Source organism: Rhipicephalus microplus, chromosome 6, assembly GCF_043290135.1.
Source record: "Rhipicephalus microplus isolate Deutch F79 chromosome 6, USDA_Rmic, whole genome shotgun sequence".
In the NCBI taxonomy this organism is placed as follows: domain Eukaryota; kingdom Metazoa; phylum Arthropoda; class Arachnida; order Ixodida; family Ixodidae; genus Rhipicephalus; species Rhipicephalus microplus.
The window spans coordinates 131,130,052-131,145,368 of NC_134705.1; positions in this window are offsets into that span (position 1 = coordinate 131,130,052).

Genomic DNA, 15,317 nt, shown 5'->3' on the forward strand with positions numbered 1-15,317 from the left:
CAGTGCACGAGTTAGCTCTTGTAGTGGTTACAAGTAAGATATGTTTTGAAGAATAAATCATTCTGCCACTAGCCTAAAGAATGGCTACAGGACATGGCACTGGATGCACTTTGTTATTTTTGAATCAAGCTATTTTGTATTCTATTTTTATAAATTACATGGGATACACATGACGGTATCACACACTTTAATGCCACAAAGATTATGCAGCGAACAATGTTATAAATGCGAAATTGCGTAAGGATAAGGTGAAAACTGCACCCTCAACGAGAATGTACAGGGAGCACAGGGTGCAGGCGTCATTCCTTCTGCCCGTGCTTTTCAAGTGCGAGCTGTTTTCACCTCGTTCTGACCAAATAACTAAATTGAGATGTGTTGTTATAGTGCAAGAAGATGCTCCACGGGAAACTAGGTTTGTCTCAAACTCTGTGTGTGTCTTTCAATCTATATGGTGCCCGGTTCAAGAGTTCATGCAGACCAGATCGTGTAAAACAGGATCGTGTAAAATGGACCGTGTAAATAAAATAAAATGGACCATGTAAATAAACAGGATCGTGTAAAATGTCGTTTTCGTGTGCAACTGTAGTTGTGGTTGTGCTGAATGACCTTTCGTTATATGCACTACATAACAAACTTGCTCCTTTAGAGTCGAGTGCATCTTCGGATCGATTGTAAATGTTTGCATATGCGAGGCCTTAAGTTTTATAAGAAATTGCTCAGTGTGCCACGAGGAAATGTGTGTTCAGCGAAAATTTGAAAATTTGCATATCATTATATACAACTCTTAAAGCCTCGTCTACAACTTTGTGCAGGTTGACCTTGAGCAGAAAACGAGGAGCAGCAGCAGCCCCCAGAAAAGAGCAAGCACCCTCCAAGCTCCCGAAGCTCTCTTCGACAGGAACATCATGGTCACTGTGTGACATTGAAAGCCATTGCAAGGAGTGCCTTATCAGTACACTGTGCTGCTCTTTCATCGCAGAAGACGAAGTTGACCACTCCAGAGGAACTTCACGCTGTGTATTGTGAGTGCTTCAGTGGTTTTGTTTTTGTCCAGCCAGCAGTTAAGAAATCATGTGTCAGATTCAGCCGGGATGGCTAGAGGGAGTCGGGCAGGCATGTTTGGACATTTGTCTAGCCAAGTAGTGCCAATTTTCGCACTGGTCCTGTTGGAGTTACTGCCACAATCACAGAAGCTACGTCACCTCTCTAAATGTACAGATGTGTCGGGGAAGATTAGCTGCATTAGGTTTTTCTATAACTGATAGCTGCCAACATTCTTCATTATATAGGAGTTTTGTTCCTCACTTATGGGTGTAAAGTCCTCCACAGAAAAAATGCAACACGTCTACTTCCAGAAGGCTCCAAGGCCCTACTTGTAGGTTTTTTCGGCTTGTATCATAAGCACCTCGTTTGGGTGTACATGAACATTTTATAAACATGTACAGCGAAAAATTTGGGTGGCCGGTCGTTTTGTCCTTATCATGTTCCTCGCAGTATTCTTAAACATGTTGTGCATTACGTTGTCAATCTGGTTCATGTGCATAGAAGACATTACGAAGTTTTAGGCTACAGTATAAAAAGCCTGGAAGCAAGCTATCAATAATTTTTTAACGGAGTTGCTTAATCTCATACATGATACATCACTAAACTTTCGTGGGTATTCATCAATGTAAGCTCGTCTTAGTGTTATCCAAAATGAAGATGTGAGTCGGCAGATGGAAACATCTAGTAATCAGGGTGAGCAGTGGAAGTGCCTCAGACAGGCTGGTCGATGTTGCGAAAGAAGGACCTAATTTTTAGAAGTCACCTTGTCATCCTTGGCGTGTTAGTTTAAATAAGGTCAGTAATGACATCATCTTTTGGTGTAGGCGTGTGTGCCTGCTGGAAATGTTTTTCTGAAAAAAAAAACCTATAACGCAGAAGAGTGCAGCCCTTGCTTCTTTTCAAGTTAGGTTGCGCTGATACAAAGTGTTCTCCTGTCGGAGGTTGGGGGTAAGGGAAGCAAAAAAAGATAAATGATAGAAAAGAAGAAAAAAGAAGAAAGAAAAGGGGGATGAAGTAAAAGTAGTGCTACACTGCTCCTACTTTGCATCCCCCCTTTTCTTCTTTTTTTCCCTTGTTTTCTTTTTTCACCCTTTTTGTTACATTAGCATTGTCCCATCTAATGCATGAATCAATGACACATGGCTTTGCTATAGCAAAGATGCCTATGTGGTGTTGGATTGAACAGTGCATTGTACTTTATTCAGTTAATACAGACTGATCAGTCTTGCAATAAGTGCTTCCTGTCTATCACCACACATGTTCAAATGAAAAGTTTGTGCTTGGCTCTTAGTATGCTGGTATATAGCTTGTGTCTTGGACTACTCAAAATGAATGTTGTTTTGCTGCTGTTTATTGTAATGAATTTATCCAACATGAAAATATCTTGCCTTGCAAACTTTGTCGGACCTGCCTTTCTTTTTCTTTCCTATGCAGGCATTGTATGTGAGGGAGGCAGTAACAGAGAGGTGATAGCTTGAGCTTCGGAAGAATAAATGCTGGCAGTGAAGCAATTACACATCAAACATCCCAGCCATTTTGCCAACCGTACTAAATGTGTTTTGAAAAAAAAAATATTGTGCTCGGTTACTGTATTGAAAACAGCAAAATGCTAAAATATATCGCAGAGAACAAAATATTAGGCCACGTTGGTGCCTTCTGGACTTTCCAGGATGTCGTCTGGGTGTTGTTTGTGAAAAGTAAAAAGTGTTTCAAAAATACTGCCTCTTTTACACCAAATTTGGTGTAGGTATTAAGTAAAGGTGATTGTGTGTAGTGCATGAAGCTCAGTAATATTAGTGCAATTTTTTTGCCAGATCAAAAGCAAGGAAGCAGTTCTCTTAATATGGCAAGTTATATGATTACACTTTGTCTTAAAGTAGAAATGAATGGTTGAAGTTTTCTCATGATGGCTGTTTTCTGCATTTGATATACGACAGCTTCCATTCCGAAGTTCTCCATGGCCCTCAATAGGAGACTTCAAAAATCATTTTCCTCATTTAAACAAAAATTGTAATGATAACACTTGCCATATAACAAGAACTGTTTATTTGCTTTCAACTTACACATAAAAGTAATTTTCAATTAGACAAACACACAGCTCAAGTTGCATCTCAATGTGGACAAAAACGATTATATAGTGATATTTGTAATCTGGACCTAACATTATTTTTTTCGTGAAATATAACTTCTGTGCAGTGAGTATTTGTGGCTCAAATATTCATACAAAGTGCAGTATTGCCATACAAGAAATGCAAACGATAAACAGTTTGGCTGAATTCTTCAAAGCCTATGTAGCGGAAAAATTGCACTAATGTTACTCGGCTTCAAATACTTTAAGAAGCACCTTTACTTAATATGTAGATCAAATTTGATATGGCAAGAAAAAGCGGTACTTCGAAAATTTTCTCACAAATAATACCCGCACGACATTCTGCGAAATTCTGATGGTACCCACGTGACCACTACTTTTTCCTCTTCAAAACATTTCTGCAAATAGCTATTTTCAGAAGAGTAAATTACCATCATTTTTTTAAACTATACATCTGTGATGGTCGCCAGGCAGTATGGTTTGTATGTTTGGTGTAGAATAGCCCAGTGCAAAAAACAACAAATGTCTGAGCATCTTTTGACGCTCGGGCAATTTCGAAAGCATTTGTTTGTTAGCAGCAATTCAGTTAAGCCCTTGTCTTTATGCTTAGGCCTACAAACAAAACACAAGTAACCAAAGTAGTCCTAAGAGTCATGCAGTCTCGCTGTTCCAAGGCTTGTGGAGCCTAATTTAGTGCAAGCTTCACCATTTTTTAAAAATTCAGATTCAACCAACAGGTTTTGGAGGCACAGTGCATTTTCAGCTAACTTGTTTCACACCAGTTACTTCGATAAAAAGTGGGAAGTAGAGGTAAAACTACCATTTTAAAGGCATTGTAGATAATAACAAGAAGGACTGCTTTCTTTTTTTGTGTGGTGCTTTGCCTGAACGCTGTGCTTTTTGTGGTATATTTCGTTGTCTAGTGAACAGAGGCCTTAAAAACTAACATTAGCCATGTTGAGGTCGATTTCTTGGTTATAGTCATAGTAGCCATATTAAAAATATATGACTTCAAACTTGATTGTTCTTTTGAAGATGTTTTCTTGCATAATGATATTTCAGAGTCTTAGTCAATTTTGTTATAAGAAAACGTGATGTCATAATAGGGTCACTTTTTGTAGGGTCGTTCAGTTCTACCTTACCTTTTATATTCCTAATAGAGCAGTTATTTTCAATATTGGTATTTAAAATGGAATGAGCATGCTGCATGTAGTAAGGTGTAAGCACTTACAGATAGCACATGCACCCAACTTTTCTGATGGCAGTTTATTTCTGTTATTCTTGATTTATATGTGGGGTTTCACGTCCGAAAACCACGATATGATTATGAGAGAGGCCGTAGTGGAGGGCACTGGAAACTTCGACCACTTGGGGTTCTTTAACGTACACCCAAATCGGCACACGTGCCTACAGCATTTCTGCCTCCATCGGAAATGGAGCCGGGATTTGATACCGTGACCTGTGGGTCAGCAGCCGAATTTCTGGTACTCTTGCTCCCCTATATGTGTGCAGTTCGGTTATAGTTATCTGGCTTGCACAGATATTTAATGGCACCTGCCTTGTTCTGCTTGCTTTCATGGTAATTTTAACCTTCATAAGTTACATAGGTTTAACTCTCAAAATTGTTCAAGATGCCAATTTTGTGCACAAACTGTATAGTATAAAGGCAGCAGATATACATGCACACACTATTAAATGTACATTGAGAGCTTTAACTTGCAGTCTCTAAAGTTTTACTGTGCAGGAAGCATTTAAATCATAATTTCATAAGGACATATTAATCGATTATCTCTACCATTGAAAAGCATGACAACCTAGTTATTTTCACTGTGATAAGCATGCTGTTCTCTTTGATGTGGCAGAACTAAATTATACACTCATTCCTTCTATTCACATATGCATAACATGAAGGATTGTGTGCCTTACACTTTCAGTTTCATTCTGTGTGTTATATTTTTTGTGCATGTGAACTAATGTGCTAACATGTGTCTCTGACATTATTTGTGCCAATTATTTTCATTTCCAGGTGCCTATGAAGGACACATAAGTTCTATGGCATTGACCTTCCAAATTTACAGTGGTGCCGGAGCCTCAAGCAGCATTTCGCCGATCTCCACAAGGCGTTCATGATACAAACACAGCGCCACACTTTCACAGTGCTATGATTATTATTTATGTTTAAACATTTCGTTCTAAAATTGCTGTTACATTGTGTTTTGTGCCACCATGCTGTGGCTTAGGTGGAGCTCGTGAAATTACGGTGTAGTCACCTCATTTGTGTACCATCAACACTGCAATGTCACCATTCTCAGCTGGAGCATACAGACAAATAAAAAAATATATTGATAGTAGCAGGGCTGGTGTGTTTAATAATGCTTCTCTATTGATAATAATAATTTTATAAGTTCTTTAGGTCTTGCATAGAACACTGCATTAATGTGTTGCAATGTAACCACCATTTATGATCGCTAGCATGTTAATTTAGTAGTTTTGTAATGTATTTTATTTGAAAGGTAATTTTGCTTCCGCATCACGACAATTAGAAAGATGCCGATGATTCAATCCCTCATTAAGTAGCTTCTTAACACATTTGTTTCTTTCAAGCCTTTGTTTACTCATCAAGGCTGTTTCAGATACCAAACATATTTCACCTTCATGCAACATATTAGGAATGAAATATTCATATATATTTCTACACAGTACTTGCTTTTGCAAACAACGTGAATGGCCAATTGCTTTTACTCGAGATCTAGGATGTCCATTTCATCTTTGCAAGATGCAGCAGATAGCTGCATAGTTGCTGCATTATGCTAATTTCCCTAAGCTGCTTATCGGGTAATTTAGCATGATATGGCAGTTTCCGTAAGCTGCGGATGTCCGCAACTTTCTGCACGATATGGCGCTTTCCGTAAGCTGCGGATGTCCGCATCTTTTCGCATGATATGGCGCTTTCCGTAAGCTGCGGATGTTCGCATCTTTCCGCATGATGCGGCTTTCCGTAGTCCAATAATTGCGTATGTACGGATCCGTATATGCGGAACGTTTCAGTAGGGCGCTTCTATTTTCTGCATGCCCCTGAAGGTTAAAGTCAAATACTTTTAGACGGCGCAATGTGAGCAACGCAGCTCCCTCTGGTCAGTGTGCGGTGCCCATAGCGTACTCTCTGCGCCACACGCCAGAATGTATGCATGTTACGTTTTGGGGCATACGGCAAATCCACATTGAGAAATTTCTTCTGAAAGGTGACGTACGACCATGTATAAATCTGAACGCACAGATATTCAGCAGCCATTTCAAAAATATCTTGATGAGAACAGCAAAAGCGCTGGATACGAGGTATTGTAAACGTGTTGGGCAAGCAAATTGCTCGCGTACTCGACAGCCGGTCGCATCATAAAGCGCGATAATGTAGGTCTCCTGTTATTGTTCTCAGTAGCCTTGACGGAGAACAGTGGTAACTTGAATTATTAAGCCTCTGATGACGGTGCGCGCCATGCAACACTAGACAGGTGAGGCGCACGATAAGCATCGCACATGCCATGACCACCGATAATCTCAACTCGTCGTCACACAGTATTACGCACGTAGGGCTTTGAAGGCTATAGGTTCCGGCTTTAACAAGGAAATGCGATACACATACGTCATGCAGGTTAATCGAAAAATTAGCGCAACCACAATCACGTTGTTTTTGCCGTTGGTCTACACGATTGATGGAACTATCACGGAGACCTTTGTTTAGCCTTTTGTTAATGAAAAAGTGGGCATGCATGTATCCCAATTCGCAGTATATGAAAACGGGAGACAAATGTCAACAGAAGATTCTAGCATGCGTGATCAAACAGTTCAAAGCATGGGAAGCGAAATATTGATAGAGAATGCAACTGGAAAGGCAAAAATAGTCATGGCTATTCCTTCCCGATGAAGCGAGCTTCGTACCACTGATACTAAGACAGATTGCTCGTATTGGCACTTCATCGTTTTGGCATCATGATTTACGTGTATGCCCTAGTTTACCGCATTTAGACGTTAAATATCTGACGTCAGAGCGCTTGTATCAAACTTGATGTCATGCATTGCTCGCTTGCAATTGAATTGCAGCACACCGAAATAGCAGAAACATCTTCGATGCGCTTCCAACTTTTATAAAGTGAGGTTGGATTGATGTAAGAAACTTGCCAGGTCTTCTATTTTTAAAAACCGTGCCTCAATACCACTAAACCAGGAGGGCCTTATGTACATTCGCTTGTAAACGGCTCTTTTTGCACTACCCAGTTAACGCCAGCGTGGTGATGGGCCACTGGTGGCGGCGTTCTTCGCAGCGCTGCCTGGGCAGAGTCTGACGTCGCTTCGACTTCCCACGTGCCCTGCCGCGGTGATCTAGTGGCCAAAGTACTCGGCTGCTGACCCGCAGGTCGCGGGATCTAATCGTGGCTGCGGTGGCAGCATTTTAGATGAAGGCGAAAATGGTGTAGGCCCGTGTGATCAGATTTGGGCGCACGTTAAAGAACCCCAGGTGGTGGAAATTTCGGGAGCCTTTCACTACAGCGTCTCTCATATACATAAGGTGGTTTTGGGATGTTAACCCGAACATACCAATCTATCAATCAACTTCCCGCGTGGAAACTCCAGGCACATAAGTCAGTTAAACTCTTCCAGCGCACCACAATGTTTATGGTGTAGGATTGATAGAATTCTTCGGAGCTGAAACCTGCAATATTGAGCCTCAATAAATAAATCTATGCGTAACTTCAACACTTCTTACAAATCCTTTTTTGTCTAGTTATTTGTAATAACCTTTCATACGCAGATTGTACATCGTTGAAACCTATAAATCGATCATTTTCATGACAAATCATCTGTGCTGCGAACTTTCATGTATTTTCTGTATTGCACCAGCTACTAGCCACGTAGGTTATTGGTACACATATTATGCACGCATCTATTGTGTACACCTCTTAATAAACTCATTTTGATTTGATTTGATTTGCTAATATAGTGAACAGCGCCCAGTTGTCTCATTGACGCTTGCACCCAGCTCTGCGCATATATGCGTGCTTGCCCAGGGTGATAACTGGAAGGTGTGCACTATGCCATCGCGAAGGCTTGCCACTGCTCAGGTATCATTTGACACTGGTCGTAGATACTGTAGTTTTGAAGGCTGGCTCACATGAGAGTATCAGGCTACGAGACTACGCGCAGCACTGTGACCTAATATTATACGCAATCTTCAAGATTCTTCGTCAAAGCTGCCCGACATCATGGTTCTTCTTATCTTGAAGCAGCGTTTAAAAATATAAGTTTTTGTCACGACGGAAAAAGAGCACTTGAAGGCGTTTCTACAGGGCATCGTATTTGAATTTATACACCAGGGTATAATCACTCATTCTGGCCAATCGTGGGTCCCTTTGAGTCAACGTTACAGAAAGCAACTGTGCGGCTTCCCCTCAAATACGCATACGCTTTGAAGCTCGGAAGTAACCAACCCATTTACTGACTAGAAACACATGATACCAAAGTGTGCGTTGAATTCTGTTCAACCAATTTATCTTTCAGGGTGCATTGTCATTAAACTCCCTTCTTAGAGTTAATATACTGTTGTGTAGCGAAAATAGCTCGTCTATTGCTTTTCCCCAAATTTTTTTTTAATTGCCCCACTTGAAGGTTAAAGTGCCTGTGAACCATCTAGTTATCAGGTCATCCTAATCAATAACACAACAGTCAAGTTATTTTATAAGAGGTCTCTCTAGTGTTATTAGTCCTTCATTTTTGCCGTATAGAGCCAAAAAGCTGAACTACTTGCCCATCTCCAACATCTATACTCTAAATATATCTGCATACAAGTCCCATGTCGAGAATCATTAGTGCGCATATTAGCCACTAGCAGTCGCTTTTTATCATCTCTTATCATCTGTGTTTTTGTCATCATTGAACATCTGCGTTTTTTACAGCTATTATTATTAAAGGTCTTCAGGCATTAGAGGTAATTAAATAAAAAAATGAATGAACGAACGACTAACTTGCTAAATAACAGTGAATTCCTCTACAGAGTGCAACAGAAGGCATGGTGTGTGCATTTATTCCGAAGGTACGCAGTTGTTGGCATTTATGTTACTTGCCCCTGATGGTTCCGCCATTGGGGACACTTATTCGGTAAGGGCGAAGCTCTTCAAAGAGGCACCCGTTCATCCCTCATCGTAGTACGTAACATGTCTTACGCTTTGACCTGCAAGGTGGTGCCGGTGGGAGATTTCTCCTGTGCGTTGTTGAGCCATGAAAAATTCGCTGCGTGAGCGTTAACAAAAAGCCTAATTCTTTTGTCTCTCATTTCCCATTAGCAGCCATTGGCATGTACATTGAGCACTATCTGACAAGAAATGCTTGCTACGTTATACTCGCTGGGCGTCACCTCCTTCGTTTTAAAAAGGTTTAGCGAGCATTGGGCCACAGTGCCATAAATACAGTGAACCAGTATATACCCTGAACTCGAGGTGATTAAAGGTGGGAAGCAGACACGGAGCGTAAGCCGTAAGAAAGTGTGCTTGTGCCACCTTTCGTTTAGTCCATGGAATGTCCGCTGGATGGCGGTGCTTCTATATGCGGAATATATGATGAAAAGATGCGAAATGGTGGTACTTGGAGTGTTGACTAGATAGACGAATGGACACACAGACAGATGCATGGACGGACGCACGGACGGCTGCATGGACGGATGGGCGCATAGACGGACGCAGGGGAGGATGCATGGACGAACACAGGGACGGATGCATGGATGGACGTGCGGGCGCACGAACAGACGCACGCACGGACGGGTGGATAGACGACCCGACGGTCACCCAGATGGACGCATGGACGGACGGAAAACAAGAATGAATGGACGGACGGATGCTTCGCCCCTCTCTTTATCATTCACCCCGTGGATATGCAGCCGTTTTTTTTTTGCTTGGCTTGTTGTAAAACACGCATTTTCAATGAATGGTGAGGCTCCTCTACAGAGAATATTCTGCAGAAGGTTGACACATGATGTGCGATGTTTTGTGGCGCAAGGGCCATTTGACGGCCAAAGAGCGCCAGTTATTCTTACTAAAAAATATGGACAATGATTGTGATGACGGGCTGTATAAGGGCCATAAAATTCCTCGTGGTAAGGCGGGTAAAATCTTACAAGTAAAAGTCATGACCATGCCATAAAAGGTGTGTGTGGTGTGAATAGATGACAAAAGTTGGTGAAAATAAAAAACGATGGTGGACATGTATCACATTAGCACAAATGCCTCACTCGTTCATACCCTTGCGTCCAAGGGCCGTGAGGCAAGTTCTTTGTTGAGTGTAGCCACCGCAGCGAAAACCTCTCTGGAGAGGTCGTGCTGCGGAATGCCCGGGTATATGATATGAAAACTACGAATTTCTTTAAAAAACGCTAAGAATGATTTATGACTAAAAGTGCTTCCCTACCAACGAACATTGCAGGGTGTAAAGGTATATGTTGTCGGTAGGGTAATGGAAAGTGTTGTTTTCTTGGAGTTTCTAACTTTTTGCACTGGATTAAAATGTGAAGAACTGTTAGTGCTTCACCACATCTTTCACACAATGGTGGATTGCCACCGGACAAAAGATATGTGTGTGTCGTGTATGTGTGTCCTATCCTGAGCCTCGTTAGTATTAGCTCTGTATGACGTGATTTCGATACTGGCGGCCTATGGCTAAGGTGTGGCTTAATAATGTGTAGTTTGTTTTGTGTGTGTCTATCCCACTTGCTCTGCCAGCAGTCCCTGAGCATTCGTTTGAGAGATGGCTTCAGATCAAGGGCCGGGATTTATATGGGTGTAGCGGCAGTGCTTTCGTGGACGGATGCAGCAAGCTGATCCGCCATCACGTTGCCTTGGATCTCACGGTACCCTGGCACCCAGCACACTACAACATGTTGTTTGAGTGTGTAGAGTGCGCATAAAATGGAGTAAAGTGAGACGAGGACAGCGTTTTTTTGTTTGTTAAGGGTTTGCAGAGCCGTTACCACCCTGAGGGAGTCCGTATAAATTACTGCTTTTTGTATTTGTAACTGTTTGATGTGTTTAGCCGCCAAAAGTATAGAGTAAGCTTCCGCTGTGAAGATACTTGTGCCTGGATGTAGAGGGCCAGCATCCAAAAAGGATGGACCGACAGTAGCGTAGGACACAGAAGAGTTAGACTTGGAGGCATCTGTAAAGGACTCAGGACGTGTGTATTTGTGTTAAAGTTCCAGGAAGTATGTTCGGATATGGGCAATAGGCGCATGTTTTGTAACTTCTAGGAAATACACATCACAGTCTATAGTCTGCCACTGCCACGGTGGCGGGTATGCTACAGCAGCCATTAAACTGTGTTCAAGTGACACTCCAGTTTCCTCAGCTAGATCCTTCAGGTGAACTCCTAAGGGCTGCCTCATCGAAGGCCTGTTTTGAAACAGAATGGAGCTCGACAAATCATTAATAGTAGAGTATGCGGGGTGCTTCTTGTCTGCTTTTACCTGAAGGAAATATACAAAGGACATGTAAGTTCTCTGCAGATGAAGTGACCCCTCATTTGACTCAACGTAAAGGCTTTCTACGGGGCTGGTGCGAAAAGCACCCTTAGAAAGGCGGATGCCCCAATAGTGCACGGGGTCCAGCATCTTCAAAGCACTTTGAGTCGCAGACTAATAAACAACGGCCCCATAATCTAAGCGGGTGCGAATGAGGCTTCTATATAGATTTATGAGCCATTGCCTGTCACTACCCCACGTAGTACGCGACAACACTTTTAAAACATTCATGGCTGTTAAACATTTTGTTTTTAAATACTTGATGTGTGGTACGAAGGTCACCTTGTTGTCCCAGATTAAGCCTAAGAATTTATGTTCCGCATTAACAGACAGGCGTTGACCGTTCAGTTCAATGTCGGGTTCTGAGTACATGCCTCTCTTTGGGGAGAACAAGACACACGTGCTTTTTCATGGGTTCAGTCGGAATCCATTTTTCCTCTGCTCATTTGGAGACCTTATTTAAACCTAACTGAACCTGCTGCTCACACAGGTTGCATGACTTACAGCCAAGCTGGACGTCATCGACATATGTGCAAGAGAACACGTTGCGGAGGATGGACAGGTGCAAGGAATTCATTTTGATAATAAAAAGTGTACAACTAAGTACAACACCTTGCGGTACTCCTGTTTCTTGGACAAATGTTTGGGAGAGAATACTGCCCACACGGTCACGGAATGTCCGATTGAACAAGTAACTCTCGATTATGGAAAGCATTCTACCACGCACACCCAAGCGAGACAGGTCTTTTGATATGCGAAGACGCCATGCTGTGTCGTATGCCTTATCGATATCGAGAAACACAGAAAGTATTGTTTGTGGACGAAAGCGTCTCGGATCTCTCCCTCAATGCGCACCAGATGGTCGGTGGTGGATCTACCCTCTCGAAACGCGCATTGTGATCGGTCGAGCAGAGTGTTTGTTTCGAGGAAATGTAAAAGTCGGCGGTTTATCATCTTCTCAAAAAAGTTTACAAAGGCAGCTTAAGTGCAATGGGCCTATAACTCAAAACTGAGGAATCTTTCTTGTCCTGATACAAAATAGGGATAACAATAGCCTTTTTCCAGGAAGCAGGGATGGTGCCAGAAAGCCATATAGCATTGTGTAGGGAGAATAACGTTTTTCGCGTTTTGAGCGGCAGATTTTTCAACATTTCATACGTGACACGACTGTAGCCTGAGGCAGAATTACTGCAGGAGTTTAGTAATGTTTGTAGCTCAGATAAGTTAAAAGGTTGGTTGTACGCCTCGTAATTTGTGCACTTGTATTCTAGTTTCTAATTTTCTATCCTTCTTTTGTATCTTTGGAAAGCTTCAGTATATTGTGACGAGATAGACACCTGCTCGTAATGTGCACCGAGGGAGTTCGCCTGATCTTCCAGGCTGTCACTTTGTGTGTTTACGAGTGGGAGTGAGTGTACTTGTCTTCCCGCTACCCTATCAACCATGTTCCAGGCTTTATAGCTTCTTGTGTATATGAATTTATCCCTGATAAAAACTTGTAGCAACTTTCTCTTCTGGCCTGCCGACACGTTCTCCTGTCTTGAGACTTTATTTTCTTAAAGCTGTCAAGATTTTAGGCTGTCGGTGAATTCCGAAGCAACCTCCACGCCTGCATGTTCTGCTCCTTTTGCGTATTCCGACACTCAGTGTTCCACCATGGGACGCGTCGCTTGCCCGGCACACCAGATGTTTGCGGTATGCACTTGGCTGCGGAATCAGTAAGAAAAGCAGTGAAGTACTGCACAGCTTTATCTATGTTTAACCTACATATGTCGGTCCGACTTAAACGAGCAGTGTTGTGAAACTGTTCCCAGTCTGCTTTGTCTGTCTGCCATCTGGGAACAAACATGTAGAGGACCTTCTTCTAGTGGTGTACTTAGAATGATTGGAAAGTGATCACTTTCGAAAGTTTTTGATCACTTTCAATTGAACTAGGGGTACAAGCGATGGGGACACAATGCTGAGATCTATGCATGAGCAGGTTTTGTTGGCGAGGCTAAAGTATGTTGGCTCTTTCCTATTCAACAGACACGCCCCCGAAGAAAAGAGGAACTGTTCGATGAGACGACCTCGTGCGTCGCGCCGAGAGTTGTCCCATAGACCATTATGTGCATTAAAGCCCTCAAGGACCACATAAGGTTCCGGTAGTTCATGTATCAGTGACTGGAATTCGCGTTTTTCGAGACGGTACTGTGGAGGTATGTAAAGAGAGCAGATGATGACAAGTTTGTTCAAAAAAACTGCTCGAACAGCCACTGCCTCAAGGAATGTTTGTAGTGGTAGATGTGTACATGCTACGCCCTGATCAACTATAATGGCCACACCACCAGATTATGCTACAGCGTCATTGTGGTCCTTTCTAAATATTACCTAATGACGTAGAAAATTGGTGTTTTTGAAATTTAGGTGTGTCTTTTGTACACACAGCACTTTTGGAGAATGTTTGCTAAAGAGTTCTTGGATACCGTCGAGGTTTCTAAGCAGCCCTCTGAAGTTCCATTGTATTATTTGTGTATCCATTTTGATTGTAAATGAGTGCTGTGCGTACTAAAGAAGTATTGCGTCAAGTCAAGGAGCCTTGTCAAACCCCGTAATGATGGTTTTTGATTTTCTGGCGTGCTCCAAAGAGCCGTGCCTGTTCTTCGGTACCGAAGACACCGTTGGACTTGCTGTTGTGTCCATCACTTCGGACGAGGTGCTGGATGCCCGCTCGTGGTTTACGCGTGAAGGCACGGAGGTCTTAGGGCTATCTGTGGAGACAGAAGGCCCTGGGGCTTCAGGTCCGCAGGCCTGCATGCCTTTTGGTGGCGGAAGGGCCTGTGTTACTTCCGGTGAGGGGTTGAGTGGCGCTGCTGCTCTTCCACTTTGTGTGGTACGTGCGGCACCGCGGATTTTGGTGGCACTGCCCCCTTTCGTGCCACCTCCGCGAACGATGGTCTCTGCATTAGTAGACGCTTGCGCACCTCCCTAAACGAGATGTTTCCATTTACTTTCAGTGTGAGTACTTCTTTTTCATGTTTCCATGTAGGGCATGTGTGAGAGTAAGCGGGGTGTCCACCATCGCAGTTCGCGCAGTGTGTAGTGGTTTCTTCGCAATTGTGTGTGGCATGTTTGTGTGAACTACGCTTTGCACAGGTTTGATGGTTGTGGCAGCTCTAAGAACCGTGGCCGAATCGCTGGCACTTAAACCAACGTTGGGGGTTGGGGCTGTAGGGTCGGACCCTTAACTTCAAGTAGCCTGTTTCGATATATTCTGGAAGTGTGCTTGTGCAAAAAGTAAGAATGAGGTGCTTTGTATGGGTTTCTTTGTTATCACGCCTAATCTCAATTCTCTGTACATGCGTTACATGCTGCTCGTTCCAGCCGTCAAGTAGCTCACTCTCTGTCAGGTTAATTAGGTCTTGATCAGACACTACGCCTCGGGAACTGTTCAGGTAGCGGTGTGCTGTGATAGATACATGTGTTGTTCCAAAAGAGGTAAGTTTTGTCAGGTTTTCATACTGGGTCTTGGTTTGGACTTCAAGAAGAAAGTCCCCGCTAGCCATACGTGTAGCCTGATATCCTGGACCTAGTATATTGGTGAGGCATTTAGAAATGACAAGGTTCTTGCGTTCTTTTCTTGCGTTT